Source organism: Benincasa hispida, chromosome 12 (assembly GCF_027475165.1).
Source record: "Benincasa hispida cultivar pf3 chromosome 12, pf3_genome.v1.1, whole genome shotgun sequence".
NCBI classification, from domain to species: domain Eukaryota; kingdom Viridiplantae; phylum Streptophyta; class Magnoliopsida; order Cucurbitales; family Cucurbitaceae; genus Benincasa; species Benincasa hispida.
Window position 1 is genome coordinate 16,708,975 of NC_143489.1, and position 10,077 is coordinate 16,719,051.

General features: G+C 26.9%; 1 pseudogene; it reads right to left on the reverse strand.

Moving 5' to 3' along the window:
* Nucleotides 1–3,256: 3,256 nt before the first annotated feature.
* Nucleotides 3,257–3,544, reverse strand: LOC150031815 (stress-induced protein KIN2 pseudogene; annotated as a pseudogene).
* Nucleotides 3,545–10,077: the final 6,533 nt, after the last annotated feature.

Genomic DNA, 10,077 nt, shown 5'->3' on the forward strand with positions numbered 1-10,077 from the left:
ATTTTACTCTTGAGGTTTGCATTTGGTAGAATTAGTTTGATACTACATGTGTTGCACATCTTACGTAAAGCTTAAAAATAGAACTTAAAAAACTCATTTTATCCTTTTACTAACCTCTTAATTTTAAAGATTAAATAAACCAAAATATTTTTCTAATTTTTTTTTTCATTTATTTGGATTGGATAATTGGATTATTGTCTTAATTTTAAACTTTATTTAATTAATTTTAAACTTTAATTAAAATGTCATTTTTATTTAATTTTTTGATAATCTTGTCTATATTATATATATTATATAAATTAATTTGAATGATATGAATATGCTTTTAATTTCAAACTTTAATTTAAACCAAAATATTAATTTTCTAATTTTTTATAGGATTTCATATTTGATTATCTCCTATTTTCATTTTTATTAAAATTCAAAAAAATATATTATTTTTTCTATACAAATAGATACCCTAAAAACTTAATTTATTTTGATTTGCAAATATTCTTCCTGATTTTAAATTTTATTTCAAAAATTTTCAAAAATTAAAAAGAGAAAAAAGTACAAAATCATGTAAAAAAAATAGTAAAAATTATTATAAATCTTTAAACCTATTGGGGTACATTTGCAAAAATTAAAAAGTGATAAAAAAAACTACAAAAAATAAAATAGATAATCGTTTATCACTTTACCAACTTCTAAATTTGTTGAACCTCAAAAACGAGGTCTTTTTATCCACCAACTTCGATATGTTAGGCGTGTATAAAAAAAACTATAAAAACATTAAAAAGAATGTTTGTCCTGCAGAATTGGGAAGAATTGAATTGATAATTATTATATAAAGACTTAAATTATATATGTATAGGGTGGTGAGTTGAGTTGAGTTGGAATGTTTGTGTTCTGGTGATGTGTTGAGTTGAGTCAGATCGTCTGTGTTTGTGGTGTTGAGTTGAGTTTTTTCTAAATGAAATTGATTGTCCTTGTCAGATCGTCTGTGTTTGGGGTGTTGAGTTGAGTTTTTTCTAAATGAAATTGATTGTCCTTGATTTTATTTCCTTGCTATTTTTTTTTTAATTTCCAACTATGCACGTTTTCCTTAAATTTTTAACACAAAAAAATTTCATAATTTTTTCCATTCTTAAAACATAAAAACTTCCTACAAGTAAATATATACTAAGCACTAATTTTAAATTCATTTTTTTTAATATTTAATTACATAACATTTTTTCTCATTCCTAAACACCAAACATATTCTAAACAAATGAAAACTTTTTACAATTACTTAACTCTTATGGACACTGAAAAAGCTTAAAAATTGAACTTTTTTTTTTTTTTTTTGCTTCTTGAAAAATGTAACAACTAACATTTTGTTTTTTCTTCTTAAAAAATGTAACAACTAACTTTTTGTTTTTTCTTCTTAAAAAATGTAACATATTTTCAGCACACAATTTAAAAACCCAAATGCATAACAATTTCATCACATTTAAAATTGGTGGGTCAAACATTGAGTTGGAAATTTTTTACTAACTCGACTCAACTCACTTGGTATTGCCAAACACCTTTAAATATCTAAATATCACTTTAATGTTTTTACAAAACTAAAAAGTAAAAAAAAAAAAAATTAAGAAGAAGAAAAGAAACATTAAAAAGATTGTCCGTTAACAAGATTATATATATAAAGAAGTTGGGAAAAGTAATTAACAAAATTAAAAGAAAGAAAAAGAAAAGAGAGGAGATACCTGAAGAAAAAATGGGTGGTTGAAGTCAACTATTTATAGAGAAAACTCATAGTTCAAATCGTAATTTGATTTTATTTTTAAATTATATTAACAGATAAGGTGATTTTTCTTTAAAATCTGATTTTTTTTCTTTAAAAAAAAAAATCTATCCTGCAGTAGATATTATATTCTAAAATGTTATTGTTGTTTCTTTTTAACGAAAACCATTTATTTTTTTACGTAAATGGTTATTTTTCTTAATATAAATTTGAAAACTTAAATCAAATATTAGAAACAATCAAATTTTAAATCAATAAAAAAAATAATATAGATTTTTCTTATAAATAGAAAAATCTGAAAAATATTTACTACTTTATAGTAAAAAGTTCCATTAGTGCTTTGTATTTTTTGAACTTTTTGTTATAAAATGTAAATATTTTTAAATATTTTTTTAATATTTAAAAAGATCCCTTATCATTGCTTTTCACGTATATAAATTTTTTTAATTAAATCAAATTTTAAACCAATCAAATATGGGTTTTTATTAATTTTCAAGTATATGGATTTTTTTGAATGATATAAATCATGTCAATAATATCAAATATCATGATATTTTATGTTTTTAAAAATCTTAAAAAATTGATGAGACAAAGCAACTATATATATATAGAGAAAAAGAAAATATATAATCAAGTTAAAAATAAAATATTTTAAAATTTTAAAATATCATATTTCTTTAATCTATAAATTAAAATAAAATTTCAAATAATAAAATAAAACAAAAAAAAAGATCTTTTAGAATTTTAAAATCTCATGTTTAAACCAAGTTAGAAAAATCTCATTTTATTATTTTAATTTGAATGTTTTTTTCCCTTAAAAATTTAGATTATTTAATGATTTAAATATGAAATTATGTAAAATATCCCAGTAATCATCCATTATAGGGTTAAAGGAAGAAACCAAATTTTCTCCTCCATAAACCCTTTTATATAGTATAGATTAATTGTTGATCTATTTTTGTCCATTTTTCCATTAGGTACTAACTGAAAGTTAGTGATAATAGTGTAATGGCAAACACAGTCATTAAACTTCATCTCTTTACTGAAGCCATGATTGTTTTTTTTTCTTTTTTTTTCTTCTTCATTTCTTTTATTTTCATTTACCCTTCCTTTCGATCTCCCTCCTTTCTCCCTTTCATTTAATTTACTTTATGATTGATTAATCCAAACTTAGGCTAATTCGTTACAACGTGTAATCTCGACTAATAAATTAGAGATTTGAATTTTTCACTCTTACAAAGAAAGAAAGATGGGGTGTTTCATGCTCCCATTTTTATAATAAAATATTTATTGATACAAAAAGAGGCACATTGTTTTGGCCCTACATTTAGTTAGCCCTGATTCTTATGAATAAATAAGGCTCGAGAGCCAAATCAGAGCTTATTCTCATATAAAAAGAAGATAAAGCTATTTTAGAGCTTCAGCTTCAGATAGGACAAAAATGAAGAGGGCTATTGACAGTAAAACATTTAAAAAAAAAAAAAAAAAGCTTCAATTGTTCATGCCTGTAGCATCTTTGACTGCATCAGCTGCACCCTGTGCCTTAGCTTTTATTTGTTGTCCTGCTTCTTGTATTGACTCTTTCGTTGATTGGGCTGCATTACTTGCCTTATCCATCAAATTGCTTGCCTTCTCCTAGATAATCACACAATAAATCAATACCTTATCCAATCAATCCTTAATTTTAAAAGATAAAATGATTATTGAAGTAAAGTGAACCTGTGCTTGGCCTTTGGCTTCTCCAATGTGGTAGCTCATCTTTTGAGAGTTGTCGGCCATTTTCTTTTATAAAGAGGTTGAAAAAACACAGAGTTGAGAACTTCGAAGGATTTTGGAGTGTTTTCTTTTTTTTTTTGGATTAAGAACTCAAATGCATGTGATTTATATAAGAATTTAGATTGAAACATAGCTTGATATGTGGCATGCCACAAATAGGTTGCATGCTACATGGTAGCTTGTGGTTTAAGAGGTTACAATTGTCATCATGTCCTTGGAATGTTCAACTTAAGACCAACTTGACAGTTTAAATATTCAAAGTTTCACTACATTCATTTAATATTTAGGGTGTGTTTGGAGTAAAAATTATTCTAACACTATAATAACCACCTCTTACTATAATAAATACTATTTTGTATTCCCCAATTAGCTTAGTTAACACTATTTCAAAACCTCTATTTGCTATTGTATTTATTATTTGTCACAGTTTTTACTATTTTACATTCATCATTTTTATTCTTTGCTACAATGTTTACTATTTTGTTATAAAATTAAAATAGTTTACACCTGAAACATATACTATTATAACCCAAAATTAAATAATTGACACCCCATACACAAACTATAATAACCCAACTATAATAATTAACTTCCTGTTCCAAATGTCAATATGTATTATTAATTTGAAATATCAAATAGGTCGATGACCAGATAGAGTAAACTAACATACATCAGAAAAATCAGAATAAATAAGCACTCTAATTACACTTAATTTGAGTTTAAAACATGCATTGACACAAAATTTCAAAGAGAAGGGTTTCATGAGCTACAACATTTGATGAATCTCAACAATACCAGCTTCTCTCTACGAATTAGAACGTCAAATCAGCTAAGGACCACCACAGAAACCTTATCTACTGTTCTCTCACTCAGATTGAGAGGTGGAATCTCTAAATTGAAGTGAATTTGATAGAGAGGGAAAGGGTTTGGAGAGATGGATTTTTTAGCAGAGTTTCAGTAAGAATTCAGCTTGCATGGTTGAAATTTGAAGTCAATATTTCAATACATATATTAAGACCATGCATATCTGATTAAAACAATTGATGCCTTTTCAATTTCCATTGAAATTGAAGTGGCATGAGGTGGATTTTGAGTGGTTGGATTTTCCCATTTTCTATTTTTTAAAACAATTTTAATTAATATTAATTTGATTAATTTAAAACTTAATTATAACTGATTTTCAAAAGTTCAGTTTTCTAATTTAAGTTTATTAATTTTAAATTTCAAAAAATTCAAAAATCAATTAATCAAATTACCAATTTTAAACATAAATTTCAAATTTGAATAAAGTTGGATAACTAATTAAACTAATTTAATTAATTTATTTTTAATATCAAATATTGAATATTATATTTCACCTCATCAAATATTTAAATAATTATTTAAGTATTTTTTAACTTTCCAATTTTGTTTACTTTCAACAAAATTAAAGGTTTTAATTGTATCAAATACAATTAATAAAAACTCTAATTGAAATTGAACACTCCAAATTCAAAACCCTACAGATCATAAGCTCCAACCGATTTGAAATTAATTGGCTAAACTCTTTAGACCGAAATAATCAATTTTCATTAACTATCTAGACATACCACTATAACTCGATGGTTGCACTCTCTCCACTGTAGATATATTTCTGTCCATTTTAATCATAATCAGTAAGTCCATCCTTTACAGGTCGTTCGTATTTACAGCTAGCTCGTAATTATCGTTTTACCTCTGTAAATACATCTTGCTCCTTAAGCTCCCACTGATCCTCTATTGAACAATTGGTTTATAGTCCAACATATAAACCATGACCCTCTCAACTGTGCGAGGGCGGGGCCTTGTTACTCAAGACCAAGAATCAGTGCTTAAGAGAACAACATATCTGCTAACCCTAAATCGGGTAGGAGCGAATTCCATCTTGTAGAACTATGTCCCCAGCTATTTATCTGGTCTTATCCCCAAAATGGGAGGCTTATTGAGTAGTGTTGTTGGACTACTCTCACCTATGCAAATCAAAGGATAATCCCAAATAAACAGAAGTTTATAGTTAGCTCAGAATTAAGATCGAGTTACTCTAGTTCATTGAAATTGAAATAGCCAATTTTTGTTGGGGTTGATGCCATAAATCTCGTAGGGTCTTATAGTTTGTAAACATTATTAAACAAACTCATTATGTTTTTAATAAAATATATGATATTTTATTTATTGTCTATAAAGTATATGATATTTTAGTTACATTAAACACAAACCAATAAACTAACATCTAAGGTTATATTTGTAACTTAAACATGTATGTAGAGACATACAAGTGGATCATGTTTAAGTGATAACCTAAATTGTCTATAGTGGATGGAAAAGGTAGGGTACCTTATTCTTGTGACACTACCAATATGGCCCACTTTGTAGGTGTTACAATTGTTGTAAAGTGCTATGATGTATTGTTCATTAGAGGAATCAGTGGTACTTAAGGAGTTTAATGTAACTACAGGGGCATAACGGTAAATTGGTCCAGTTGTACTTACGAGCGATTTGTGAAGGGTCATCATACTATTGATTGGTTATATCCAATGAACACAAAAATATATTTATAGTTAACAGATGGTGAATATTGTGATTAAAGAGTTTAGTCAGTTATTCACATATCGCTTGAGCTTCAAGCCACAAGTCCATAACATCTCCTTGGTAGGTTAATGGATTCATGTTGAGAATAAGTTTTTGGCTTAGTTTGAAGTGTTCAAATTAACAAGAGGGAATTTGATTATATATGATATAATTAAATTCATTCAATTATATGTGATATAATTGATTTAATGTATTTGATACATTATTGGAGGAATTGATATAAATATGATTTATAATAAATTTCATCAAGGAGAAAAACCCAAATTGCTTTTACTCGATGGTACTTTGGTAATTTCCACCCCTTTGAAGCCCGGATGTTCAAATGAACTCCAAATTGCTTCAAATTAACCACGATCGACTCCAAATTGTCAATTCTACCTCTTGATTACTCGATACCTACAAACTAGAAAAATAAACATGTAAAATCAAATAACAAACCCAAATTAAGCTAGGAATAATAGCTCTTTTTAAGAGTTAACATACAGGGAGAATATTTTTTATATTATGGCAGTCTATCAAGCAAATTATAACATCTGCTCTTTTAAATCATGCTGAAATCCTGAGGATTTATGAAGCTAGACAATAGTGTCCTTATATGAAGACAATAATACATCATATGGTGGCATTACTATTCAATTAATTTCTTCAAAAGATGATTTGAAAGGCTTATTAACGAAGTTGTTACTTACAACAACATTTGAGCAGTTAACAAACAACATTTGAATGTAACAACTAAGAGATACGAAGTGATATCTTCATAAGGATGAGGAAATGTATTGCACTATTTTTTCCTTGACTATGATTTTATCCCACTGGATTTTCTTAGTAAAATTTTGAATTTTCTTAGTAAGGTTTTTAATGCAGCAGTTATTAAAATATATGAATAATATACCCTTTTTCTTCACTAATTTTTTTATCCCATTGAATTTTTCCTTGTAAGGTTTTTACGTGACATATTTTCCATATCGTATTGGACATCTTGTACATCTAAAGGGACTGTTATAAATATTTGAATTATATAGAGTATTGGACATCTAAGGGGAGTGTTATAAATATTTGAATTATATATAGATGTCTATAGATTACATATCTACAAAAATCTTTGTAATCTCTATAAATAGTGGTTATTGAGGTGTTTGAGATATGGATTCATTCTCTACTCTCTTCTCCTTCAACTTGTTTTATAATAGAAATAACTATTTGATAGTATGAAGTCTATTGATTGAGATATGGTTCATCTCAAAACCAATTGACAATGGGAGGAGTTCATTCAATTATCTTATTAAGATTGTGAAGTCTATTGATTTTTTTATCAATGTGGGTTTTGCAACAATAACTAGTATTGGTTTTTTTCATATTGCAAGTTTGAAAACTTTTTATATATTTTTTTAAAAAGGAACTTTTATAACATATTAGAAAAATATTGTGTTTTATTGAAGGTCGCAGATTAAAGATGCATCATTTTCAAACCATTCCCAAGGACAAAAAATAAAAATTGGCATTTGTTTCATTAAAAATAAAATCACATTTTCAAGATGTGGTTTACTTTTTTTATTTCAAAAATTATAAAAGATTGCAAGTGAAGATATAACTTAAACCTTAAACCTAAACCCTAATTTGAAAAAAATAACTAAGTAGATAGCATCTTCAACATGCGACCTTTTTATTATTTTTAAATAAATATATTTTTTTTTACTTGGGAGTGGTTATTTTTTATTTTTATTTTTTTGTCTTGCCACGACCAATATATTTCTTTTTTTAAAATGGGTTGGTATAAACTGTGTAGAGTGAAAAAAAAAACTAATATACGAAATATGCTCAGTGTCGGTGAAATAAAAAAAATTAAAAAAAATGATGATGCTTATGGCTTGATATTCTCAATAATTAATTTTGATTCATGAAATCTGAGTCACTCTACTATAGATCTAAAGTTGAACTCTTATATCTTGTTAGTCAAATTATGACCAATGAGCACAGGTCCATGAATTAAACATATACTATCAACCCTAGGGACAAATTTTCAATTCTACCACCCCACATCTATTAAAAATAAATAAAAAAAAAAAGGCGAACCCAAAAGAAGTACCATGTTGAAGATCCCACATTAAAAAGATAATAAGAGCTCATATTTTTTACAAGATAAATGTACTACTTTACTTGTCAATTAGTTTTAGACGTAACATCTTATTTGAGCTTTGTTCGTAATCTCATATTGAAAAGATAAAGAGATCATATAAATTTCGTCTTGTCGTTATAGATTTTTGAGTCCAACATCCCTCAGTTTATTAATGAGGTACAACCATACTGTAGTGGCTTCCATTTAATAAAAAAACATTCTTGGTCATCACATCGTATGAAGTAATTATATAATGAGTATGGGAAACTTCAAGTCTTAGGTTTCTACAATGCATCAAATTATTATGAGATGTGTTAGACACATATATATAAGTGTCACAAACAAATTTAGTTTAGTTTGCAAATATAGATGGGGCTATATTAGTTTGGATTAATATTATGGTCTGTCTTGTTTCATCATTTCCTTTTTTTTTTTAATGAATTTTACGGTCTATATTGAATGATTCGAGTAGATCACTTTTGTTATATATTTTTTTACAAACAATTGCTCTAAAATATATGCTTTTATCATTTGAAATCAATATAATGTTTGATTTCACACATGTAAATAGGACTTTCATATCATTAAAATTAATTTTAAGAATTAAAAGCATATTTCAGAATATATATATTATTTTAAACTTTGGAATCATGCATATATGTGAAAGGTATAGAAGAATGAAACTGTTAGTTGGATATATTGAGCTGATATGTAGACCTCAAATGTGCAACTGTTTATTTTAATTGATGAAATTGTCTTATTGGAACACATGTTATGCAGGAAATAAAAAATGAAAAATTCGTATGTTTAATTTGAAAAAAAAACATAGATTACATTGGATACGTGTCAATAATTAAATATTTTGTCCATTATTTTGTGTCAAGATAAAAACATATTTGACAAATAAAAAATGTCAAGAGTAATCACATATGATACGTAATAAATATCAAGAATTAATCAACATGACATGTCACCAGTGTAGAATGTATTATATTTCTTGACACGAAAATTGTATCAAGAAATATTTGTCTTGACATTTTTTCAGAATCAAGTTATCACATTATAATTGACAGTCAAATACACGACGCATTAATAAGCGTTAGATATACAATTTACTTAACATTATACAACGTCACGTAACCTAATTGTTGTAATAGTGAATCCCAAATCCACCATTTTATCAATTTTAACTAATCTTGTAAATGAAAGTAAGGGTAGATCACACACACAATTGTGGTCAATATGGAACATTTCCTCAACTATGTTAGTTAGGTCAAGAGCCCTAAATAGAACTATTTTCCAATAATATTATGACAAGTGGCACCTTTTCTCAAACTACAATCTACCACTTTTCATGCAACCTATTTGTGGCATAAATGTGTCAAATATTGTTTTTATCTAAACTACTATATAAATCATACACAAGCATGAGTTCTAAATCAACAAACTTACAAATTATAATTAAAAAAAAAAAAAAGAACCTTGAAGTTCTATAACTGTGAAACCCAGATTTCCATTTTCCTTACTTAAGCAGGTGTTGAAAGGAATTAACTAAGTGAAAGTTAAATCCTATGTTGAAGAGAAGGAAATTTCTAAGTGTTGAATAGATTTTCCTTGAATAGTTTTGAGTTAAGCATTAATTGATGAAATATTGGCTAAGTGTAAGGTCAAAAAAGGACCCATGCGTGAAGGGTTAGGAGACATTAACACATAAGTTGAGAAGACAACCATGAGCTTGTAAGGTTGGACGTATGATTGGTCGAAGTATTGGCAAGAGGCATTTTGAAGAGTAACCATGCGGTGGAAGCTGAAG